Source organism: Piliocolobus tephrosceles, chromosome 9, assembly GCF_002776525.5.
Source record: "Piliocolobus tephrosceles isolate RC106 chromosome 9, ASM277652v3, whole genome shotgun sequence".
NCBI classification, from domain to species: domain Eukaryota; kingdom Metazoa; phylum Chordata; class Mammalia; order Primates; family Cercopithecidae; genus Piliocolobus; species Piliocolobus tephrosceles.
In genome coordinates, this window is record NC_045442.1 from 106,640,957 (window position 1) to 106,665,582 (window position 24,626).

Below are 24,626 nucleotides of genomic sequence, written 5' to 3' on the forward strand. Positions count from 1 at the left end.
TTTTTTTTTTTTTTTTTGTTTGTTTGTTTGTTTGTTTTTTTTTTTTTTTTATTTTGGTGTATTTTATTCTGTGTATTTTGTTAAGTGTGAGAGTATTTTTGTCTATGTGTATATTACTGCCTTTCTAGCTTGCAATCTTGTTTTGCTTAGTTTTGTTTACTTAGCATAGGAAATCTTAGACATAAGCACAGTGGCTCACGCTTGTGATTCCAGCACTTTGGGAGACCAAGAAGGGCAAATCACTTGGGACCAGGAGTTGGAGACCAGCCAGAGCAACACAGGCAGACCCTTGTCTCTACACATAATAATAATAATAATAATAATAATAATAATAATAATAATAATAATAATGTAGCCAGGTATGGAGGCGCATGTCTGTAGTCCCAGCTACTCGGGAGACTGAAGCAGGAGAACCACTTGAACTCAGAGAGGTCAAGGCTGCAGTGAGCCGTGATCATACCACTGTACTCCAGCCTAGGCGATAGGGTGAGACCCTATTTCAAAATTAAAAAAAAAAAAGAAAAAAAAATCTGATAGTAGTATAAACGTCTCAGCTGTATTTTTTGCTGCATTGTTGTTTATTATATGGTTGTGATGTATGATAATTTATATAACCATTTACTTCAACTCTTATTTTTAACTTTTGGATTATTTCTTTTTTTCTTACAACTAAAATGATGCTCATGAGCATCTTTGCACATAAAATACTTTTTTTTTTTTTTTTTTTTTTTTTTTTTATTATACTTTATGTTCTAGGGTACATGTGCATAACGTGCAGGTTACATATGTATACATGTGCCATGTTGGTGTGCTGCACCCATCAACTCGTCAGCACCCATCAATTCATCATTTATATCAGGTATAACTCCCCAATGCAATCCCTCCCCCCTCCCCCCTCCCCATGATAGGCCCCAGTGTGTGATGTTCCCCTTCCCGAGTCCAAGTGAGCACATTGTTCAGTTCCCACCTATGAGTGAGAACATGCGGTGTTTGGTTTTCTCTTCTTGTGATAATTTGCTAAGAATGATGGTTTCCAGCTGCATCCATGTCTCTACAAAGGACGCAAACTCATCCTTTTTTATGGCTGCATAGTATTCCATGGTGTATATGTGCCACATTTTCTTAATCCAGTCTGTCACTGATGGACATTTGGGTTGATTCCAAGTCTTTGCTATTGTGAATAGTGCCGCAATAAACATACGTGTGCATGTGTCTTTGTAGTAGCATAATTTATAATCCTTTGGGTATATACCCAGTAGTGGGATGGCTGGGTCATATGGTACATCTAGTTCTAGGTCCTTGAGGAATCGCCATACTGTTTTCCATAATGGTTGAACTAGTTTACAATCCCACCAACAGTGTAAAAGTGTTCCTATTTCTCCACATCCCCTCCAACACCTGTTGTTTCCTGATTTTTTAATGATTGCCATTCTAACTGGTGTGAGATGGTATCTCATTGTGGTTTTGATTTGCATTTCTCTGATGGCCAGTGATGATGAGCATTTTTTCATGTGTCTGTTGGCTGTATGAATGTCTTCTTTTGAGAAATGTCTGTTCATATCCTTTCCCCACTTTTGGATGGGGTTGTTTGTTTTTTTCTTGTATATTTGTTTGAGTTCTTTGTAGATTCTGGAAATGAGCCCTTTGTCAGATGAGTAGATTGCAAAAATTTTCTCCCATTCTGTAGGTTGCCTGTTCACTCTGATGGTAGTTTCTTTTGCTGTGCAGAAGCTCTTTAGTTTAATGAGATCCCATTTGTCAATTTTGGCTTTTGCTGCCGTTGCTTTTGGTGTTTTAGACATGAAGTCCTTGCCCGTGCCTATGTCCTGAATGGTACTACCTAGATTTTCTTCTAGGGTTTTTATGGTATTAGGTCTAACATTTAAGTCTCTAATCCATCTTGAATTAATCTTCGTATAAGGAGTAAGGAAAGGATCCAGTTTCAGCTTTCTACTTATGGCTAGCCAATTTTCCCAGCACCATTTATTAAATAGGGAATCCTTTCCCCATTTCTTGTTTCTCTCAGGTTTGTCAAAGATCAGATGGTTGTAGATGTGTGGCATTATTTCTGAAGGCTCCGTTCTGTTCCATTGGTCTATATCTCTGTTTTGGTACCAGTACCATGCTGTTTTGGTTACTGTAGCCTTGTAGTATAGTTTGAAGTCAGGTAGCGTGACGCCTCCGGCTTTGTCCTTTTGACTTAGGATTGTCTTGGCAATACGGGCTCTTTTTTGGTTCCATATGAACTTTAAAGCAGTTTTTTCCAATTCGGTGAAGAAACTCATTGGTAGCTTGATGGGGATGGCATTCAATCTATAAATTACCTTGGGCAGTATGGCCATTTTCACAATATTGATTCTGCCTATCCATGAGCATGGTATGTTCTTCCATTTGTTTGTGTCCTCTTTGATTTCACTGAGCAGTGGTTTGTAGTTCTCCTTGAAGAGGTCCTTTACATCCCTTGTAAGTTGGATTCCTAGGTATTTTATTCTCTTTGAAGCAATTGTGAATGGAAGTTCATTCCTGATTTGGCTCTCTGCTTGTCTGTTACTGGTGTATAAGAATGCTTGTGATTTTTGCACATTAATTTTGTATCCTGAGACTTTGCTGAAGTTGCTTATCAGCTTAAGAAGATTTTGGGCTGAGACGATGGGGTTTTCTAAATACACAATCATGTCATCTGCAAACAGGGACAATTTGACTTCCTCTTTTCCTAACTGAATACCCTTGATTTCTTTCTCTTGCCTGATTGCCCTAGCCAGAACTTCCAACACTATGTTGAATAGGAGTGGCGAGAGAGGGCATCCCTGTCTTGTGCCAGTTTTCAAAGGGAACTTTTCCAGTTTTTGCCCATTCAGTATGATATTAGCTGTGGGTTTGTCATAAATAGCTCTTATTATTTTGAGGTACGTTCCATCAATACCGAATTTGTTGAGCGTTTTTAGCATGAAGGGCTGTTGAATTTTGTCAAAAGCCTTTTCTGCATCTATTGAGATAATCATGTGGTTCTTGTCTTTGGTTCTGTTGATATGCTGGATTACGTTGATTGATTTGCGAATGTTGAACCAGCCTTGCATCCCAGGGATGAAGCCCACTTGATCATGGTGGATAAGCTTTTTGATGTGCTGCTGAATCCGGTTTGCCAGTATTTTATTGAGGATTTTTGCATCGATGTTCATCAGGGAGATTGGTCTAAAATTCTCTTTTTTTGTTGTGTCTCTGCCAGGCTTTGGTATCAGGATGATGCTGGCCTCATAAAATGAGTTAGGGAGGATTCCCTCTTTTTCTATTGATTGGAATAGTTTCAGAAGGAATGGTACCAGCTCCTCCTTGTACCTCTGGTAGAATTCAGCTGTGAATCCATCTGGTCCTGGGCTTTTTTTGGTGGGCAGGCTATTAATTGTTGCCTCAATTTCAGAGGCTGCTATTGGTCTATTCAGGGATTCAACTTCTTCCTGGTTTAGTCTTGGAAGAGTGTACGCGTCCAGGAAATTATCCATTTCTTCTAGATTTTCTAGTTGATTTGCGTAGAGGTGTTTATAGTATTCTCTGATGGTAGTTTGTATTTCTGTGGGGTCGGTGGTGATATCCCCTTTATCATTTTTTATTGCGTCTATTTGATTCCTCTCTCTTTTCTTCTTTATTAATCTTGCTAGCGGTCTGTCAATTTTGTTGATCTTTTCAAAAAACCAACTCCTGGATTCATTGATTTTTTGGAGGGTTTTTTGTGTCTCTATCTCCTTCAGTTCTGCTCTGATCTTAGTTATTTCTTGCCTTCTGCTAGCTTTTGAATGTGTTTGCTCTTGCCTCTCTAGTTCTTTTAATTGTGATGTTAGAGTGTCAATTTTAGATCTTTCCTGCTTTCTCTTGTGGGCACTTAGTGCTATAAATTTCCCTCTACATACTGCTTTAAATGTGTCCCAGAGATTCTGGTATGTTGTATCTTTGTTCTCATTGGATTCAAAGAACATCTTTATTTCTGCTTTCATTTCGTTATGTACCCAGTAGTCATTCAGGAGCAGGTTGTTCAGTTTCCATGTAGTTGAGCGGTTTTGATTGAATTTCTTAGTCCTGAGTTCTAGTTTGATTGCACTGTGGTCAGAGAGACAGTTTGTTATAATTTCTGTTCTTTTACATTTGCTGAGGAGTGCTTTACTTCCAATTATGTGGTCAATTTTGGAATAAGTGTGATGTGGTGCTGAGAAGAATGTATATTCTGTTGACTTGGGGTGGAGAGTTCTATAGATGTCTATTAGGTCCGCTTGGTGCAGAGATGAGTTCAATTCCTGGATATCCTTGTTAACTTTCTGTCTCGTTGATCTGTCTAATGTTGACAGTGGAGTGTTGAAGTCTCCCATTATTATTGTATGGGAGTCTAAGTCTCTTTGTAAGTCTCTAAGGACTTGCTTTATGAATCTGGGTGCTCCTGTATTAGGTGCATATATATTTAGGATAGTTAGCTCTTCCTGTTGGATTGATCCCTTTACCATTATGTAATGGCCTTCTTTGTCTCTTTTGATCTTTGATGGTTTAAAGTCTGTTTTATCAGAGACTAGGATTGCAACCCCTGCTTTTTTTTGTTCTCCATTTGCTTGGTAGATCTTCCTCCATCCTTTTATTTTGAGCCTATGTATGTCTCTGCATGTGAGATGGGTCTCCTGAAGACAGCAGACTGATGGGTCTTGACTCTTTATCCAGTTTGCCAGTCTGTGTCTTTTCATTGGAGCATTTAGTCCATTTACATTTAAGGTTAATATTGTTATGTGTGATCTTGATCCTGCCATTAAGATATTAACTGGTTATTTTGCTCATTAGTTGATGCAGTTTCTTCCTAGGCTCGATGGTCTTTACATTTTGGCATGTTTTTGCAGTGGCTGGTACCGGTTGTTCCTTTCCATGTTTAGGGCTTCCTTCAGGGTCTCTTGTAAGGCAGGCCTGGTGGTGACAAAATCTCTAAGCATTTGCTTATCTGTAAAGAATTTTATTTCTCCTTCACTGATGAAACTTAGTTTGGCTGGATATGAAATTCTGGGTTTAAAATTCTTTTCTTTAAGAACGTTGAATATTGGCCCCCACTCTCTTCTGGCTTGTAGAGTTTCTGCCGAGAGATCTGCTGTCAGTCTGATGGGCTTCCCTTTGTGGGTAACCCGACCTTTCTCTCTGGCTGCCCTTAAGATTTTTTCCTTCATTTCAACTTTGGTGAATCTGGCAATTATGTGTCTTGGAGTTGCTCTTCTGGAGGAGTATCTTTGTGGCGTTCTCTGTATTTCCTGAATTTGAATGTTGGCCTGGCCTGCTAGGTTGGGGAAGTTCTCCTGGATGATATCCTGTAGAGTGTTTTCCAATTTGGTTCCATTTTCCCCCTCACTTTCAGGCACCCCAATCAGACGTAGATTTGGTCTTTTGACATAATCCCATACTTCTTGCAGGCTTTGTTCATTTCTTTTTCTTCTTTTTTCTTTTGGTTTCTCTTCTCGCTTCATTTCATTCATTTGATCCTCAATCGCTGATACTCTTTCTTCCAGTTGATCGAGTCGGTTACTGAAGCTTGTGCATTTGTCACGTATTTCTCGTGACATGGTTTTCATCTCTGTCATTTCGTTTATGACCTTCTCTGCATTAATTAGTCTAGCTGTCAATTCTTCCACTTTTTTTTCAAGATTTTTAGTTTCTTTGCGCTGGGTACGTAATTCCTCCTTTAGCTCTGAGAGGTTTGATGGACTGAAGCCTTCTTCTCTCATCTCATCAAAATCATTCTCTGACCAGCTTTGATCCGTTGCTGGCGATGGGCTGTGCTCCTTTGCAGGAGGAGATGCGCTCTTATTTTTTGAATTTCCAGCTTTTCTGCCCTGCTTTTTCCCCATCTTTGTGGTTTTATCTGTCACTGGTCTTTGATGATGGTGACGTACTGATGGGGTTTTGATTTAGGTGTCCTTCCTGTTTGATAGGTTTCCTTCTGACTGTCAGGACCCTCAGCTATAGGTCTGTTGGAGATTGCTTGAGGTCCACTCCAGACCCTGTTTGCCTGGGTATCAGCAGCAGAGGTTGCAGAAGATAGGATATTGCTGAACAGCGAGTGCACCTGTCTGATTCTTGCTTTGGAAGCTTCCTCTCAGGGGTGTACTCCACCCTGTGAGGTGTGGGGTGTCAGACTGCCCCTAGTGGGGGATGTCTCCCAGTTAGGCTACTCAGGGGTCAGTGACTCACTTGAGCAGGCAGACTGCCCCTTCTCAGATCTCAACCTCCGTGTTGGGAGATCCCCTGCTCTCTTCAAAGCTGTCAGACAGAGTCGTTAGCGTTTCACAGGCTTCTACTCCTTTAGCTGAGCCCTGTCCCCAGAGGCGCAGTCTACAGAGACAGGCAGGTTTCCTTGAGCTGCTGTGAGCTCCACCCAGTTCCAGCTTCCCAGCGGCTTTAGTTACCTACTTAAGCCTCAGCGATGGCGGGCGCCCCTCCCCCAGCCTCGCTGCTGCCTTGCGGTTAGATTGCCGCAGACTGCTGTGTTAGCAAGGAGAGAGGCTCCGTGGGCGTGGGACCCTCCCGGCCAGGTGTGGGATACAATCTCCGGTGTGCCGGTGTTACAGCGCAGTATTGGGGTGGGAGTTACCCGATTTTCCAGGTGTTGTGTGTCTCAGTTCCCCTGGCTAGGAAAAGGGACTCCCTTCCCCCTCGCGCTTCCCAGGTGAGGCGATGCCTCACCCTGCTTCAGCTCTCGCTGGTCGGGCTGCAGCAGCTGACCAGCACCGATTGTCCAGCACTCCCGAGTGAGATGACCCCAGTACCTCAGTTGAAAATGCAGAAATCGCCGGTCTTCTGTGTCGCTCGCGCTGGGAGTTGGAGACTGAAGCTGCTCCTCATCTTCTTTCTTTTCTTTGTTACAACCTCTATGGGAAACTGTGTGGAGATTTCAAAAGAAGTGAAAATAGAACTACCATTTGACCTAAGAATCTACTCAAAGGAAAAGAAATCCATTTATCAAAAAGTTACCTGCTGTTGTATGTTTGTTGTAGCACTGTTCACAGTAGCAAAGATATGGAATCAACCTAAGTGTCCATCAGTGGAGGAATAGACAAAGACAACGTGGTATATTTGGGATGGAAGGTTATTCATGGAATACTATTTGGCCATAAAAAAGAATGAAATCATGTCTTTTGCAGCAATATGGATATAACTGGAGGACATTATCTTAAGTGAAACAAACTAAGCACAGAAAGTTGAATGTTGCATGTTCTCACTCATAAGTGGGTGCTAAACATGTGTACATATGGATGTAGAGAGTGGAAGGATAGACAGTGGAGACTTAGAAGGGTGACAGCGTGGGAGCGGGTGAATGACGAGAAATTAGTTAATGCGTACAGTGTGTGTTGTTTGGGTGATAAATATACTAAAAGCCGACCTGACCACTACACAATCTATCTATGCGAATAACAAAATTGCATATGATATCCCATAAATACAAATAATTATAATAGAGTTGAGCTTGCCATGGGATCAGCCAGTATTGAAGAATTAGCCAGGAAATGAAGAATTTTGGTTGGTCTAGCAAGTCAGTTAGGCAGAGTTCAATTAAGCCAGCATCTATGGTAATTACAGTTTTGGGAGTTGATGAGGTCATTGAGGGAGGGAAGGGGGTCAAAGTCCAGAACCTGAGGGAACACCATCAGTTAAGGGATGGACAGAGGCAGACAAACCAGCCACCAAGATGAACTAGTTAGAAACAAGCTTTTCAGTAGCCTCAGTTTTCAGATTTTGAGGACTTTGAATTTGAGCTTTATATTTAGCCTTTGGCAAGCTTCTAGCAGCAGCGTTGTTTAACCTTGCTTCTCTCAAACTTCTTTTGCTATTGAGGACTTTTTTTACTTAACTGTGGTTTATATTCTGCATCCTATAAAACAAGTAGTAACATACTTTGGGAAACACTGCTGTATATAGGCAGAAAGGAGCAACAGAAGGAATTTACAGGGTAGTCATATGATTAGCTTTTGGTTTAAAATATGCTTTTGTTAGTCTTGCACAGACAAGATTCCAGAGAGGAGTGACAGGATGTTTGGAGACAACTAGATGTCCTCTGATAATCCAGGAGAAAGTTGATGGGAGTCTGAATTTAGGCAGTGCCAGTGGAATGGAAAAAGGACAGTTTAGTATATGTTTTAGAAGTGACAGGATTTGGTAGCTGGATATGAGAGGTAAGGAAGGAGTCTAAGATGACTCTGGTTTCTATTTGGGTGACTAGGGGGATGAGTTGTACAGTCACTATGCAGATTAGGGAATAGAGGAGGTAGTGCAAGTTTGGAGGGAAGGTGGTGAATTCAGTTTTGGACATGTAGTATGTAGGTGTATGTGCTTAGCAAGTGTTTAGTCATGCAGATTTGGAGCTTGGGAGAAAGGGTGGCGTTGGAGAGGGCTTTAGAAGTAATTCATAGTTAAAATCACGGGTTGAGATGACAATACCTATGGAAGTGTAAGAAATTAGAGGGAGGTCAGGTATAGAATTCTGATTTAGACAGAAAGGGGTGATAATCTTGAAACTATTAATCATTTATTAGATATCTGTTGGACACTGTTTTAAGCATGTTACAGATGTTATTTCAGGTTAAACCTCATGTATGTGTTACTGTCTCCATTTTACAAATGAATGATTTGAAGCTTAAAGGATAAGTCTTTAGCCTCCTTGGTCATACATCTGTCTTACTAAGATCTAGGCTTTTCTCACATTGCTACATTGCCTTTTGCAAAGAAGTAATAGTTAAAGAAGTTGTAAGAGAACAAAGAGAGTGGAACTGTGGTACCCAGGATGAGAGTCATTGAAGGAGTTGTTAGCTCTGTGTGGTGCTACTGAGAGGTTAAGAAAGGATGGAGTACCCTTTGGTACCCTTGGGATCAAGTCATTGTGAGCGTCATTGATGATAATGGCACAGCCTTCTGTTGGAATTTGTTTGCTGTGGACCGGAGCCAGCATAGTTGATTGATTTATATATTACCTCCCCAAGTTGTGTTTTCATTGAATGACTAAACATGCCCAGAAAAAGAAGGAAAAGCAATAACCTTTTAAAAATTAAATAATGTTAATTACTCAGTAAGAATTTTATGAAAACTTTCTTTCATGATCTAATAATTTAAATGTACTGGTGGGAACTGCATTTGGGAGGATGATGTCGTTCTGCCAGTTAGCTATTGCTGCTTAGACAGGAAAGGGAGGGGAAAATCTTATTTGTGGACCACATCACTGCAGAGCTCTCGTAACCCGCTGCTGTGCTGACAGAAGCTGAGTCAGAGAAGAGATGCAGACTGCGCTATAGGCAGTCATGGCCCAGTTCAGGATTTTAGACTGCATGATCAACCACAATTGGAGTTTGTTGTGCAATCTGTATTGTGCATGGAGTGGTCAGGTTTGTTTCATAAGTGTGCATGTATATATTTGCTTTTTAATTCAAAACTGCTATGATGTATAAAGCAAAAGTAAATCAGAATATGAAAACACTGTCTTCCTGTAAGAGTAGAAAAGTAATCTTTTAGAATATATTTTTTGTCAAAATAGTTTTTTAATGTGACAAATCTAATGATCTGAATTTAAAAGAATTAAGTTAATTCTTAAGTAGCATAGATGAGACTATTTGCAGAGATTTAAGTGGTGGAGGAGGGGAAGTTAGAATGAATTACTTAAAACTGGCAAAAAAATTAAAGCAATATAATTGTAACATAAGTAAATGTTACACATTTTTGAAGGCATCTGACATTGTATTTATTAGAAAGTAGGAAAGATTTTGGAATGAGTTGCTTTTTAGCTAGTTTTTCAGTTTTAGTGAAATATGATTCTTGAGTTCTTTCACAGTGGGATTAAATGGAAGTACTTTTTAAAACTTTTTCGATTACTAGTCTGTTTAGAAAATGGTTATTTTGCAGTAGAGAAAATCTACGATAGCTATCATCTGCTTTTGAGTGTTCTTCCCTAAGAAGCAAAAGCTCTTATTTTTCCCTTTATCCCTTGATCAACACTGTTATTATCAGACTGTTGTTGTTAATCATAGATAATATTGTACATATTCAGCATAATGGCTTCTTTTACAGAATAGAAAGTAACCTGGATGATAGCTTTTGTTCCAGTTATCAGTGAATCTTTAAAAACTATGAATTATTTACCTAGTAGGTTATTCATCACTTTGTGGGTATTTGTCTTCCTTACTAAATGCAACGTATTTAATATTGTTTGAAATTTTAAAGGAAAACAGTTGAAAATGTTATTGAAAGCAATGAATAATAAATAAAGCATGCTGACCATGCTTGTCCCAGCCCCAACCATTTCTCAGTTCTTCCATAGCTGTGATGTGAGCTTCTTCGTTTATGATATGGAATTAGTTCCTAGTGGGACTTCAGGGTCTCCAATACTTTTCTTTATGTCCTGTTTTCTCTATTCTGGAATGGTGAAGAAATATTTTCATAGTTTAGGCTGGGCATAATAGACTAATGTATCAGAGAAATCAGAGGTGGAGAAGGTCATTTAGTCTCTGTTTATTTCAGCGTAAGATTGATCCCTCAATGCACTTTCTAGTTCTGTCCCTAATGGGTTTACATTACTGTAAAAAATATGGATTTTGGATGGCTGCTAAGAGGATAAAAGAAGATAGTTACTGCAATTATCTTAACATGTAAAATTCATAATATCAGGAGCCTAACAAAGCTGAAACTTAACATTTTTTAGTGTTTAGTGACTCGTTTACAGCTATTACTAAACTCATTAGTCTCATCATCAGAAAACTTTCTAGTTTGAGGTTTGAGACCTTTTTAAGACTTCTTCATTCTGAGTAATCCCAAAGGAATTTTATTTGAGTTGCAATAGAATCTAGGGATGCACTGATCCAGTAAGCCAGTGACACCAAGTGCTTGTGGATGTGCCTTGGCCTGGGGTTTTTTGCTAGGATTGTTGTTGCTACCATCCTTGTGGTTTAGGTCTGATCATTGGCCATTTAGTTGCCAAGGTCTCTGAGAAGAAGAATTTGTAGGCTGGGCACAATGGCTCATGCCTGTAATACCAGCACCTTGGGAGGATCACTTGAGCCCAGGAGTTCGAGACCAGCCTGGCCAACATGGAGAAGCCCTATCTCTACCAAAAATAGAAAAATTACCACCAGGAGCGGTGGCTCACATTTGTAGTCTTAGCACTTTGGGAGGCCAAGGTGGGAGGGTTGTCCGATCTCAGGAGTTCGAGACCAGCCTGGGCAACATGGCAAAACCCTGTCTCTACTAAAAATGCAAAAAAAAAAAAAATTATCCAGGTGTGGTGGCGCATGCCTAAAAATCCCAGCTACTTGGGAGGCTGAAGCACGAAAATCGCTTGAACCCGGGAGGCAGAAGTTGCAGTGAACCGACATTGTGCCACTGCACTCTGGCCTGGCAATGGAGTGAGACTCTGTCTCAAAAAAGAAAAAAAAAAATAGAAGAATAAGTTAGGCATGGTGGTGTGCACCTATAGTCCCAGCTACTCAGGAGGCTGAGGTGGGAGGATCACCTGAGCCTGGGATGTGGAGGTTGCAGTGAGATGAGAATGGGCCACTGCACTGCAGCCTGGGCCACAGAGTGAGACCCTGTCTCAAAAAAAAAAAAAAAGAAAAGAAAAAAAACATAGAACTTAGCATAAAGTAAAAATGGCATATGACAACATCTCATGTGGCTTCTATGCCACAACTTGAAGTATTTGGTGGAGGTCACAAAATCAGTGCTTTGGGAGCCAGGCACTTGAAGAGTAAAGAAAGTGAGTGGGTAACAGTCAGGAATTAGACAATAGAGGCTGGTGGAGACTGGATTACTAGAGATTTGGCTTTAGGAGATTGTTGTCATGTTGTACCTACTGTTGTCAGATCATTTAGATTTCAAGAGAAGCTGAAAATTTGAATTTTCATGTGAACTTATCCTAATTTTTTTTTTTTTTTTTTTTTTGAGACGGAGTCTTGCTCTGTCGCCCAGGCTAGGGTGCAGTGGCACGATCTCAGATCACTGCAAGCTCCGCCTCCCGGGTTCACGCCATTCCCCTGCCTCAGCCTCCTGAGTAGCTGGGACTACAGGCACCCGCCACCACACCCGGCTAATTTTATTTTTGTGTTTTTAGTAGAGTCGGGGTTTCACCGTGTTAGCCAGGATGGTCTCAATGTCCTGACCTCGTGGTCTACCCGCCTCGGCCTCCCAAAGTAATGAGATTACAGGTGTGAGCCACCGTGCCCGGCCAACTTGTCCTGATTTTTAAATGTTGATGACTAATTCAAGGTTTTCAAAATAGTGAGATCTAAGCAAAATACATCTGCTGGCCAGATGTGGCGCTAGGTTTTTAGTGTGTAACTTCTTGTTTGTAGGAATACTTAGGGCAGCACTTGGTTTCTTTGAGTTTCACGGTTGAAGCTAAGCAGTTACTAAGGATGCTGCTGGATAGCCTTGGGAAGCTTACGGTATAGGTCGGGAAGAAGTATGGGTGAGAGGAAACAAGTCACAGAAAAGACAGGATGGGAAGGAAGAAGAACAGCTGAAGGAGACAGAGAAAAGAAATGATATCATGGGAAGTGGGAGAGTGGCCATCATGTTTCTCAGGTGGCATACTGAGAGTTCTGCAAGGTAACATTACTTATTAAATATTACCACTGCTGTTTGGAGACAGTATAGTGTTATAGTTGAAAGTGCAGAGTTTAGTGCCCAAGAACTGAATTCAAGGCCTGGAGTTGTTCCTGGCTCTGTGGCAGTGGTATGGCTTGAGTGTTACTTACCTTCTCCCTTCTAACAGTACCTACATCAGGGATTGTTGTGAAGATTAAAATGAGGTAACCTGGATATAGCATTTAACATAGTGCTGGCGTGTTGAGTGCTTAATACATGCTTACAATTATTTTTAATGTATTCTAGGTTGGTATAGGTGACGTTATATGAGATTTACATTAAAACTAAAGAGATGGTAGTAAAAAGATCCATTACTTTTAAAAATTACAAATAAAATGCATGGTTACTTGTAAAAACTGGAAAATATATAAATTAAAATTGGTTTACATAATTAAATCTTTCAAATTCAACTCCTGTTAATATGTTGATACTGCTGTTTTTTTTCACCCAGTGCATCTAGTTGGTGTGTGTGTGTTTTACAAGTTGAAATCATGTTATGTACATTTTTCCATTTAGGACATTATCTTCAATGCCTATATAATATATAGTCTATAATACAGTGTATATTATAATTCAATGCCTATATAATATATAGTACATAGTACAGTGTATAATATGTTACAGTATCTTATACACTGTACTATACACTATGTATTATGTGTGCCTATATGTATTGAAACCATTTATCTGTTGAACATTTAAATTGCTTCTAGTGTTTTGCTGTTACAATGTATGGTGAATATCTTTGTGTTCTAAACTGTTTCCTGTTCAGGATTATTTTCATAGGATACTCTTAGAACTGAAATTAGTGGGTCATAGTGATACTATCTTTAGCAAGACCTCATCTTTACAAAAAAATTAGCTGAGCATAGTAGCACACATCTGTAGTCCCACATATTTGGGAGACTGAGGTGGGGCGATTGCTTGAGCTGGGGAAGTGGAGGTTGCAGTGAACGAAGATTGTGTCACTGCGCTCCAGCCTGGGCAACAGAGCAAGACCTTGTCTCAGAAAAACAACAACAACAAAAAATTTTTATATTCTGAAGCTCTTAGAGAGGTGATTGTTCTTGGGCTTCTTGACAGATGAGTGAACTAAAAAAAGTTATAGATTACAATACTGGTTATTCCCACACCACCATTAAGAATAGAGGTATTGGCTGGGCACGGTGGCTCATGCTTGCAATCACAGCGCTTTGGGAGGCCGAGGCGGATGGATCACTAGGTCAGGAGATCGGGACCATCCTGGCTAACATGGTGAAACCCTGTCTCTACTAAAAATACAAAAAAAATTAGCTGAGCGTGGTGGGGGGCACCTGTAGTCCCAGCTACTTAGGAGGCTGAGGCAGGAGAATGGCGTGAGCCCGGGAGGCAGAGCTTGCAGTGAGCTGAGATCATGCCACTGCACCCAGCCTGGGCCACAGAGCGAGACTCAGTCTCAAAAAAAGAAAAAGAAGAACCAGAGGTATTTTCTTCCCCCCACCAAGGTGTGTGATAAATTTCAAATGTTCTAATCAGTGTTTAGAAATAGGGGTTGAATGTTTGGTGATACTGGAGCCAGATAGAAGAAGTTGTGCATTAAGGTTTCATATATATGGCATATCCCATAATCCCAGTTCTTGGTTTCCTTCGAGTCCAGTGACAGCTGTTTTTACACAGCCACATACATAGGGACTCAGAAGGAATACTGGGGAGCATCAAGCATGGGAGATCCTGGCATTATCATTTCTGTAGATATTTGTATACAGCCTGCGGTCTCTTTTCAGCTCAGCATCGAGTATGATCGTTTTAAACATGAACATGAACATGGTATTCTACCAGAGCCCACCAGAGACTGTCCATATTAGCATAAAAGCCAAGGGCCTTCAGAAATTTTGTTCCCTCCTTTCATTATCTCCAGTACCCTGTTTCCACTTACTTTTCAAACCCTAGTCATTCTTCTCTAACCACACGGGCCTCCTTTGGTGTTCATGTCAGGGCCTTTGCACTCACCGTTCCCACTGCCCGAAATGTTTTCATTTCAGATCTCTGCATAGGCTGCTGCTTTGCTTTCTTTAGGGTTCTGTTCACATGTTCCCTTCTCAGAGAGATGTTCGTGCCAATTTAGATGTTACAAAGGGAAAAACAAATCATGCCATTAAAGAAGGCACTTTTTTTTTTATTTGAAAGAAGGTTGTAAAATGATTGGAAATTTTTATTATTTAATGGAAATCTCATTTTTGTATAAGTCCATTTCAGTAAAGAAGAGCCGGAGGAATCCTGGATTGGATCCTTCGAACTGGAAACAACAAGGAGATAGCTACATCAAAGAGACCCCACGCGTAGTGACGTTTCCTCTCTCCCTGGGGAAACCAAGTGGAAGCGTGAAAGAGAGGCTGCGTAGAGCATTTTTTTTTTAATTGCTTTCTCCCTGAAGCTCCTTCCTCTTCTCTCCCTCCCCCATTCCTCCTTTTTTGTTAAGAAGTGGTATCCTAGGTCTCTGTTCCTTAAAGCTGTTAAAATCAGCAGCTGCTTGTAACATCAGTAGAAGGAGGCTTTACATTGATAAGCTAGGAAATTGGAAATAGGCCTTTTGACATTTAAGGTACCTTAAGTTCTTGCTACTTTAAGTGTGGTCTGTGAACTGACCAGCAGTATCTACACTCCTGGAAGCTTGTAAGAAATGCAGACGTTTAGGTCTCACTCTAGACTCTAGGGAATCAGAGTTTGCATTTTAACAAGATGGTCAGGTGATTCTTCCGCACATTAAAGCTCTGCCTTCAATGGCCAAAAGAGAGTTAAAGGTTGTTTTTGAGAGGTACTTAATTTGTTTTTCTTTAAATATTACTTTACATTGTATCATCCTTTTAAAAATTAGGACAAATGCAAAGTGTTATGGTGTTACCACTTACCATATTATTTAAATAATTATATAGAAAATTTCTAAGTGGCTAAATGGTACCTCTTTTTTGCAACCACTGGATAAGATCCTAAATTAATCCAGAATACCTAATCATAAAGACAAATCTCAATTTTTCATGTTTTATATTTCATTGTTAACATAAATGGAAAAATTGAAACCATGTTTAATTCTTACTATTTTAATCAATTAGGGAGCCTGAAAATTGGACTTCAGGCTGAGAACTCCGAGGGTTTTGCCTTGCCTAGGTGTAATACTTTAAATTGGCTTTTTTCCTGGCTTGACCTTGAGGCCAGCCTCTCTAGCATTGTGGGTGTGCTGTGTGAGTGTTCTCTCTGCACATGCTTGCGGCGCACTTCCACACTCATCACCTTGTGTAGGAGACATCAGCTGGAAGTGGCACAGGGAAACCTTGCTGGTGGGCAGGGTGCCTACAGGATAAGCAGAGGAACTAATATGTGCGGGGACACAGCTGGCATTGCCAGAATGCCCAGATGGCTGGTTTTCCACAGGTGGAGTTTGCAGGTGAGAGCAAGGTGTCGGGAATTAAAGGACAGAGGCCTATTAACCATTGTTAGGAGAAATCCAGCCAGACCACTTCTGTATTTCACCAGCAGTATTGGAGAACCATTGACCTAATCTTCAGAATTGTAGCTATCACAGCTGTTGGCCTTAAGCAGGAGAGGAAAAAAACACCTCTCTCTGCCCCTCACAGCAAACCTCTAAAATGGTGAAAAATGCCACAGGAACTTCAGTTCAATATTTTGTGAGTGATGAAGAATAGATAATATTTAGTGAGTACTTAACTATGTGTCAGACTATTTAACCAACTCTACAGAGACGCTGTGAATATCACATTACCATTTTACAGATGAAGAAACTGATAAAGGCTTAAGTCTCTTGTCAGGGCCACATAGCTAAGAAGCTGCAGAGCAGGATGCAAGCCCAGGAAGTGAGACTCCAGAGTCTGGGGGCGTGATGCCTTCTCTTTACCGAAGGATATAATGTAGTGTTCTAGTCATCAGCTTTTAAAACTAGTAATTCTAGGCTGGGCATGGTGGCTCACGCCTATAATCTCAGCACTTTGGGAGGCCAAGGTGAGCGGATCACCTGAGGTCAGGATTTCGAGACCAGCCTGGCCAACATGGTGAAACCCCATCTCTCTACTAAAAATACAAAAATTAGCATGGTGGCAGGCACCTTCCATCCCAGCTACTCGGGAGGCTGAGGCAGGAGAATTGCTTGAATCCTGGAGGCGGAGGTTGCAATGAGTCGAGGTCGCGCCATTGCACGCCAGCCTGGGGGACAAGAGTGAGACTCCATCTCAAAAAAAAAAAAAAAAAGTAATTCTAAAGCTGAATCAGACATCTAGAGTAAATAATAAAATTACATGGATATAATATGCAAATATATGTATAAATTATATATCTCCCTCCCATTCCCAGTTGCTGACCAATATAGGGAGTAGTGGTGAGAAGTAGACTGAAAAAGAGATAATAGGAGCCAGAAAGGGGAAGAAAAGATGAAAGGAATGTCTGGAATGATAGATACACAGTACTGAAGAGCTAAAGCTCTGCTCTACAACAGAGCAAAGCTAAGGTAGGAAAACCCTTTGGAAGGGCAAATCAGGTGTTGCAGTAACTGTTAGTGACTGTGAGCCTTAGGCGCCTTTTGTAGTGTTGATTAGTTGATGTTCTTCCTCTGCTCTGTTACTGAAACCTTTAGCATTGCTGATATATGTGTACAAATATATTGTGAGTTGGTGAACATGTTATATAAGCAATATAATTATAAACATTGAGCCTATGTGAGCAGAATTCAATGTTAAAATTCTAAAAAGTGGCGTCATTACTGTCATTTAACAATATGCATAATTACTTTTAGTTGGAAAGTGGTTATGTTTGGATTGTAAGCAATTTGCTTTAATTCTGGTTCACATGATGGTCAGTAGTAAGCCAGGTGCTTCTAGATCTATAACTTAGAGAACCTAGTAGGTACTTGGCCAAAATACCCTAGTAGGGTATTCTGCCTGGGAGCTCTGGTTGATGGGTGAAATCAGATTTAAATAAATAAGAAAGAGAAAATGGAAATCTCAGAAGGAAAAGGAAGAATTTAAAGGAACAGTCTAAATGGTATGTGGATGAATGGATGGCAGACCCATCCGTCTTGGCTTCTTGATGATTGTTGGACTTGATTGCAAAAAGAAAAGCACTTAAAAATACTACCTTCTCCCCAACTTTGGGGGAAACAGTTTGCTTGAGAGTAGAGGCACGTACTCACTAGTCACTTTGCTGCTGCTTGGTTGTGTGACTGAGCAAGTGTGTTAATGCTCTGGATTTTAGTTTTCCTATCTTATAAACTGATTAGATGATTTCCTGGGCTTCTTAATTCCAGTTCTAACAAAAAGTGATTCTTAGAAAAGCAGGATATGTTTTTACATAGTACTGTATATTTAAGAAATGCAATTTTGACTCCTGTGTTGTACCATGTTTAATTCATGATTGATGGGGAAAGTTTCTTGTGTAGGGTCCCGTTCATAGTCTTTCAATTTAGAGGATGAATGGGACAATCCTTCATTTAATACAAACTGTACAATAGGTCCATTAAAGAATGTAGCACTTAATTTTTCTAAGGGTGGTCATAGATAATAAGCAAATGTGGGAGCTACTGAATTTACTAGCTTTGTCAACAAAATGACTTAGAATTTCCCCCCCCAAATGTGGTACATATGACTCTGACACTACTGCCTCTTAGTTGAAGATAGTGTTCAGCTCATTGGGTTGTTTTGTTTTGTTGTCTTTTGAGACGGAGTTTTGCTCTTGTTGTCCAAGCTGGACTGCAGTGGTGCGATCTGGGCTCACTGCAATCTCTGCCTCTCAGGTTCAAGCGATTCTCCTGCCTTAGCCTCCCTAGTAGCTGGGATTACAGCTGCACACCACCATGCACAGCTAATTTTTTGTATTTTTTCAGTAGAGACGGGGTTTTACCATGTTGGCCAGGCTGGTCTTGAACTCCTGACCTCAAGTGATCCACCCACTTCGGCCTCCCAAAGTTCTGGGATTGGAGGTATGAGCCACTGTGCCCGGCCAGCTCATCAGGTTTTAAATTAGAAATTATAAAGCTCTGTACAAAATATAAGAAAGAAGCATCCTTTAAATTGATGGCTCATTTAGGGAGTAGTGGAGAAAATGTGAAATGAAAGGGAACAAGGGGAACCTGGAGAAGAAGAAAAGATGGGATAGGAAAATGGGAGAGGGAACATACTAGACCAAAAGGTGTCTCTTTTCTTTTTTGCTTTCTCTTTGTCTCTTTCTGTTGCTGAAATTCATCCCTTTATTTGTCATATTGTCCTCATACCCCTCACCCCTTCACCCAGACCCCTTTAGAAGGCCATTTCACCCATTTCTCAGCAGCAAATACCTCCAGCTGCCCTTTTCCTCTGGATGGTTTCCCTTGGCTTAATGAGTTTTGCCCCATCTGGGACATCACTTTCACCTTTCCCAGGGAGGGATGAGAGCCAGTGAAGGGCCACCCCTAGGAACATGTTTTATTCTCCATCTCTAGAGATTCTGGGTCGGGCCTCTGGATGTCATCTTGATTTTGATACTCATTCCTATATTTCACTGACTTTGAATGTTAAATGCTGCTACCTGACCTCTGCTGTTCTGTGATCCTAAAATCCTCCCTGGTCCTTAAGAAGCCCAGAGCTATAGCAATATCTTCTCCTGTCAGTGCTGGCCAGAAGGGGACAGAGAACTGGCACCGCCTCCATCAGCACATTCAGTATTGCCGTGGTACACGGAGTGTCCTGTGGGCCCTCCCCAGGGTCGCTGTTAGCTGGTTGGTTTTCTGATGTAATACATAGCACATAGACCTGTTTAGCAGGCCCGATTCTCTGAGCCTGCAGATCCCTTCTGCCATGGTCTGTCTGGCATCTCTACTTCATTTAATGTGGGCCATCATTTTTTCCAAACTTCCTAGACCCATCCCAGTAGTATATTTGAGACTCCACTGAGTCTGTGCCTCAGCATTAATCCTGTGTTGGGTCATAGTGCCTCATTTCAGCCTTCATCCAGCATCACATTTTACTCCCTTGAGTTAACATTCTCAGAACCACTCTGCCCCACTACAGAGGCACTATACGCTTCTGAGTACTTTACCCACTGACCCTGAAGGCTGAGGTTTTTCCCACTCGTTGGCAAAAACGGGCTGTCTTCGTCCCCTGTGAGTTTCGAGGATTGGTGCCTGTAATTTCTTCAGGAGATTCTTTTCCCTCGTCATTGCTCAGCTGAAGACTGGGGTCGCCGAGGACCCCCTGCAGATTCTCAGCGCTTTCTGTCTCTCTGGGCCACTTTCTTCTCCAGGACTCTGTGCTGTGAACTTGAGCCACCCTGCCTGGTTCTTCTGCCCTGTGCCAAGGCCCTGCAACTTTCTGTGCAGTAAGCTAGGGTGCCCATAGGGCCCACTGTTTGTGTCATCTTTTTGAGGGATCACTGTCCCTTGTGGCCTGGTGTCCAATGCCTGGAAACCATTATTTCACATATATTGTCTGGATTTTTAGTTGTTTTTGGTGGTAGAGTGTGTCAGTTCAGTTATCTATTGCTGAGTAATAGATTACCCTTATAGTTTAGTGACTAAAAGAACATTTATTATCTCTGTTTCTCTGGGGGTCAGGAATCCAGGTGTGGCTTACCTGGGTCCTCCAGCTCAGGGTGTCTTTCGAGACTGTCATCATGACGTCAGCCAGAACTGCAGTCATCTTGAGGCTTGCCTGGGGAAGGGTCTGCTTTCAGGCTCACTCATGGGTTGCTGGTAGGATTTAGCTCCCCTGAGGTGCTTGGGCTGAGGGCCTCAGTTCTTAAGCTGGCTGTTGGCTGAGGCTGCCCTCAGAGGTTTCTTGACACATGGGTCTCTTCAGAGGGCAGTTAACAGTAGGGCAGCTGGCTTCATGAGAAGAAATGATGGAAGAGAGCCAGAGACAGTAAAGGCAAGACAGGTCACAGTCCTTCGTAACCTAATCTTGGAAGTGATATCCCATCACATTTGCTAAATTCTATTCTTTTTCTTTTCTTTTTTCTTTTTTTTTTTTTGGACACAGAGTCTGACTCCATTACCCAGGCTGGAATGCAGTTGGGCAATCTCAGCTTACTGCAACCTCTGCCTCCAGGGTTCAAGTGATTCTCATGCCTCAGCCTCCGGAGTAGCTGGAATTACAGGCGCCCACCACCACGCCCAGCTAATTTTTGTAATTTTAGTAGAGATGGGGTTTTGCCACGTTGGCCAGGCTGGTCTTGAATTCATGATTTCAGGTGATCCACCTGCCTCAGCCTCCCAAAATGCTGGGATTACAGGCGTGAGCCCACCGTACCCACCCTAGATTCTATTTATTAGAAGCAAATCACTAGGTCTAGCCCACACTCAAGGGTAGGGGATGACACATAGCATGAATATTACAAGGTGGGGATCACAGTTTTTTTTCTATCACTGTGATTGATGATAATCCATTTAGGAATGGGGAGATAATGTTCAGGGAGTTTCTTTTCTTTCTTTTTTTTTTTTTTTCTTTTAATTTGAGATGGAGTTTTGCTCTGTCACCCAGGCTGGAGTACAGTGGCGCCATCTCGGCTCACTGCAACCTCCGCCTCCGAGGTTCAAGCGATTCTCCTGCCCCAGCCTCCCAAGTAGCTGAGATTATAGGCGCGTGCCAGCACGCCCAGCTAATTTTTGTATTTTTAGTAGAGACGGGGTTTCACCATTTGGCCAGGCCGGTCTCGAACTCCTGAGTTCAGGTGATATGTTTGCCTCAGCCTCCCAAAGTGCTGGGATTATAGGCATGAGCCACCGTGCCTGGACATGGTTCGTTTCTTTTCTGGGAGGTCTTACAGGATTCAGCATAAAGTAGTACTCAGGCAGCTATGATGTATTATAGTGAAAGAATACAAAAGCAAAGTGAAAAAGTGTATGGGGCAAAGTTCAGAGGACACCACCCACAAGCTTCTAAGAGTCCGCTGCCAGTGGACCCACACAGGATGTACTCAATTTTCCAGCAACAGATTGTTAAAATATGTGTGAAATGTTGCTTACCAGGGAAGCTCATTCAAGACAAGATGTTTACTGGGGACAGGTTACGTAGGTACCTTCAGCCTAGTGTATACTAACATTCTAGACTCCCAGAAGGAAAGGAAGTATTCAGCATAAACCACATTGTTTGCACAGCCTAGGCACTGGGGAGCCACTATCATTAAGGAATGATGGGAACCCTCTTGAAATCCAAGTTGCCAAACACCAGCGGAGGGCCGCCTCGCAAGCTGGCCTTTCTAAGGATAGCAGTCAGGCCTCCTGTGTTAATTCTTTCTTGTACAATAGGGTATGGGAATTTATGTTCAGCATACCACAAACAATAGTGACCAGTCAAAATATTTTATTAAATTTGATGATTGTGGGCCTAGGCATGAGGGGGTATGGGTGAATTGAATGGTACTTTCTGGGGCTTAGAGATCAAAGGAACATAATTCGGGCAATAATCCTAACATTTAGATCCCAGCTTGGTGTTACAATGTATACTTGTGAATTGAGAAAAAAATGAAGTTTCAGTGGGCCATTGGTGTATGACTTTTGCACTTGATTTTGTCCTGACCACTGTGCTGGGTATAGGCTGTAAAATGGTGAACATGTATGTCTGCGTTCCTGAAGATTATAGCCTAGTGGAGGAGACAGGTATTAAACGAATAAACACAGAAATAAAAATATAATTACAAAAATAAAACTCTTTTACAGGAAAAGAAAACATTCATTTTCTACTCAATACAGTTTCTTTACATACCTGGTTTATGGTGGTAAAGCCCCTAAGATGAGACAGCACTTGCGTAGTGAGCTTTGATGCAGCCAGATTTGTGTGGCAGGAGCCAGTGAATGGGGGAGAGGGATGAGAGTATTAGGTTAGAGTCAATCCCTCTGCAAGAGAAGGTTTTAGGGGCCAGGCGCGGTGGCTCACGCCTGTAATCTCAGCACTTTGGGAGGCCGAGGCAAGCTGATCACCTGAGGAGTTCAAGACCAACCTGGCCAACATGGTGAAACCCCGTCTCTACTAAAAATACAAAAAAATTAGCCGGGCGTGGTGGCGAGCGCCTGTAATCCCAGCTACTCAGGAGGCTGAGGCAGGAGAATCGCTTGTACCTGGGAGGCAGATGTTGCACTGAGCCGAGATAGTGCCATTGCACTCCAGCCTGGGCAAGAAGAGCAAAACTCCCTCTCAAAAAAAAAAAAAGGGGGTTTCAGATTTCCTTCCCAGTGTGATGGGAATTCTGTTGTTGGCTTTTTAGCATGACAATGACAATCAGGTTCATGTTTGTTTTTGTAAATGTTTTTAAATAGAAATATAGCAGTACATAAAATGCATAAATCGTAAATACATAGCTTGGTGAATTCTGCAAAGTGAACATGCCTGTGTCGTCATTGGCCACCCAGATATAGAACATGAACAGCGCCTCAGAACCCTCTGTTATGCCCTTGGCAGTCATTGTTTTCTCCTTCAAAGATCATCCCTCTCCAGACTTCATCACCATCTAGTGGTTTTGCCTGTTTGAACTTTCGTGTGAATATTATCACTCTGTATGCGCCTGTTGTGTTAGACTTTTTTCACTCAGTATTATCTTTGAAATGTATCCATGTTGTTGCATTAGCTGTAAATTGTCTAAAAATGTATTGATGGTAGTTCATTGTATGATGAATACACCACAGTTTATCCTACTCTTTCTTTCTTTTTTTTTTTTTTGAGACAGAGTTTCGTTCTTGTTGCCCAGGCTGGAGTGCAGTGGTACAATCTCTGCTCACTGCAACCTCCACCTTTTCGGTACAAGCGATTCTCCTGCCTCAGCCTCTTGAGTAGCTGGGATTATAGGCACCTGCCACCACGCCCAGCTAATTTTTGTATTTTTAGTAGAGATGGGGTTTCACCATGTTGGCCAGGCTGGTCTTGAACTCCTGATCTCAGGTGACCCGCCCGCCTCAGTCTTCCAAAGTGCTGGGATTATATGCATGAGCCATGGCGCCTGGCCTATCCATTCTACTCTTTATGGACATTTGGGTTGTTTCTAGCTTTTGGCTGTTACAGTTTCCAAAATATAGAGCTGGTTTATAAGAAGACAAACTCGTAGAAATGGTTTCTTCTTGTAAAAATTAAAATTACTCAAAATTTGTATTAAATATTTTATATAGTTTGGTGAGAACAATTGTACCAGTTTTTCCCCCATAGCCTGTAATTTCCATGGATGTTTTCATCGACTCCATGCCTATAGATATCATATGATAGACTGATGATTTCCAAATCTCAGATCACTTCTTGAGCTTAGATTCGTTTGTTTAACTATTAAGTATCTCCACTGGCACCTTACAGGTGTTTTAAACTCATATTACAGACCAAACTTATGTCCTTCCCTCCCAACACCATTCCTCTCCATCTACTAGACTTCAGTAATAACAACAATATCAACATCATCAGCAAAAATCCGAGAATTGATTTTGGAAATGGTCTAGCCAGCTAGTGCTTAAAGACATGCCCTGGGGCATCGAATGGAGCCGTGAACACCTGCACTATTAGTAAAGCAGTGTTACTACCCTTCTTGTAACAGAGAATTCCATTTTGTCTCTTCAGGCTGATCTGAGTGATTCATGTTTCTCATTTCTAGGTTATACATTTTTAGTAAAATTTATGGTATTTTGGATTTCTATTTTTTGTGAGTATTGTATGCACTTCATAATACTTGAAGATTCTCTTTGTAAAATATGCATCTTATGTATTTATGCTTACTTAAAAATCATAGTAGTTTGCCCTTGTAAAAGGTTTTAGAGGTTTCTGAGTGTTCAACCTTCTGTGGTATTATTGGGCTTCTCTGGTATTATTGGGTCATTTCTGTATTTTAGCCAGTTAAAGCATTTATTCTGTGTAGAAATATTGCCTATTAAAATAATCCATTTCATAATGTTTCCAGAAATACATTGTGTTGAAAGGCAGTTGTATTTATACGACATAAATTATGAAGTGATTAAAATAATTTATTGCTTTCTAAAAGGCCTTCCTCCAGGGTTTTAA

General features: G+C 41.3%; 1 protein-coding gene across 4 annotated transcripts in view; it reads left to right on the forward strand.

Moving 5' to 3' along the window:
- The window catches only part of ARHGAP21 (Rho GTPase activating protein 21), a 141,388-nt gene that overhangs the window by 14,796 nt on the left and 101,966 nt on the right, over positions 1 to 24,626 (forward strand). The gene's annotated exons all lie outside the window — the stretch shown is intronic.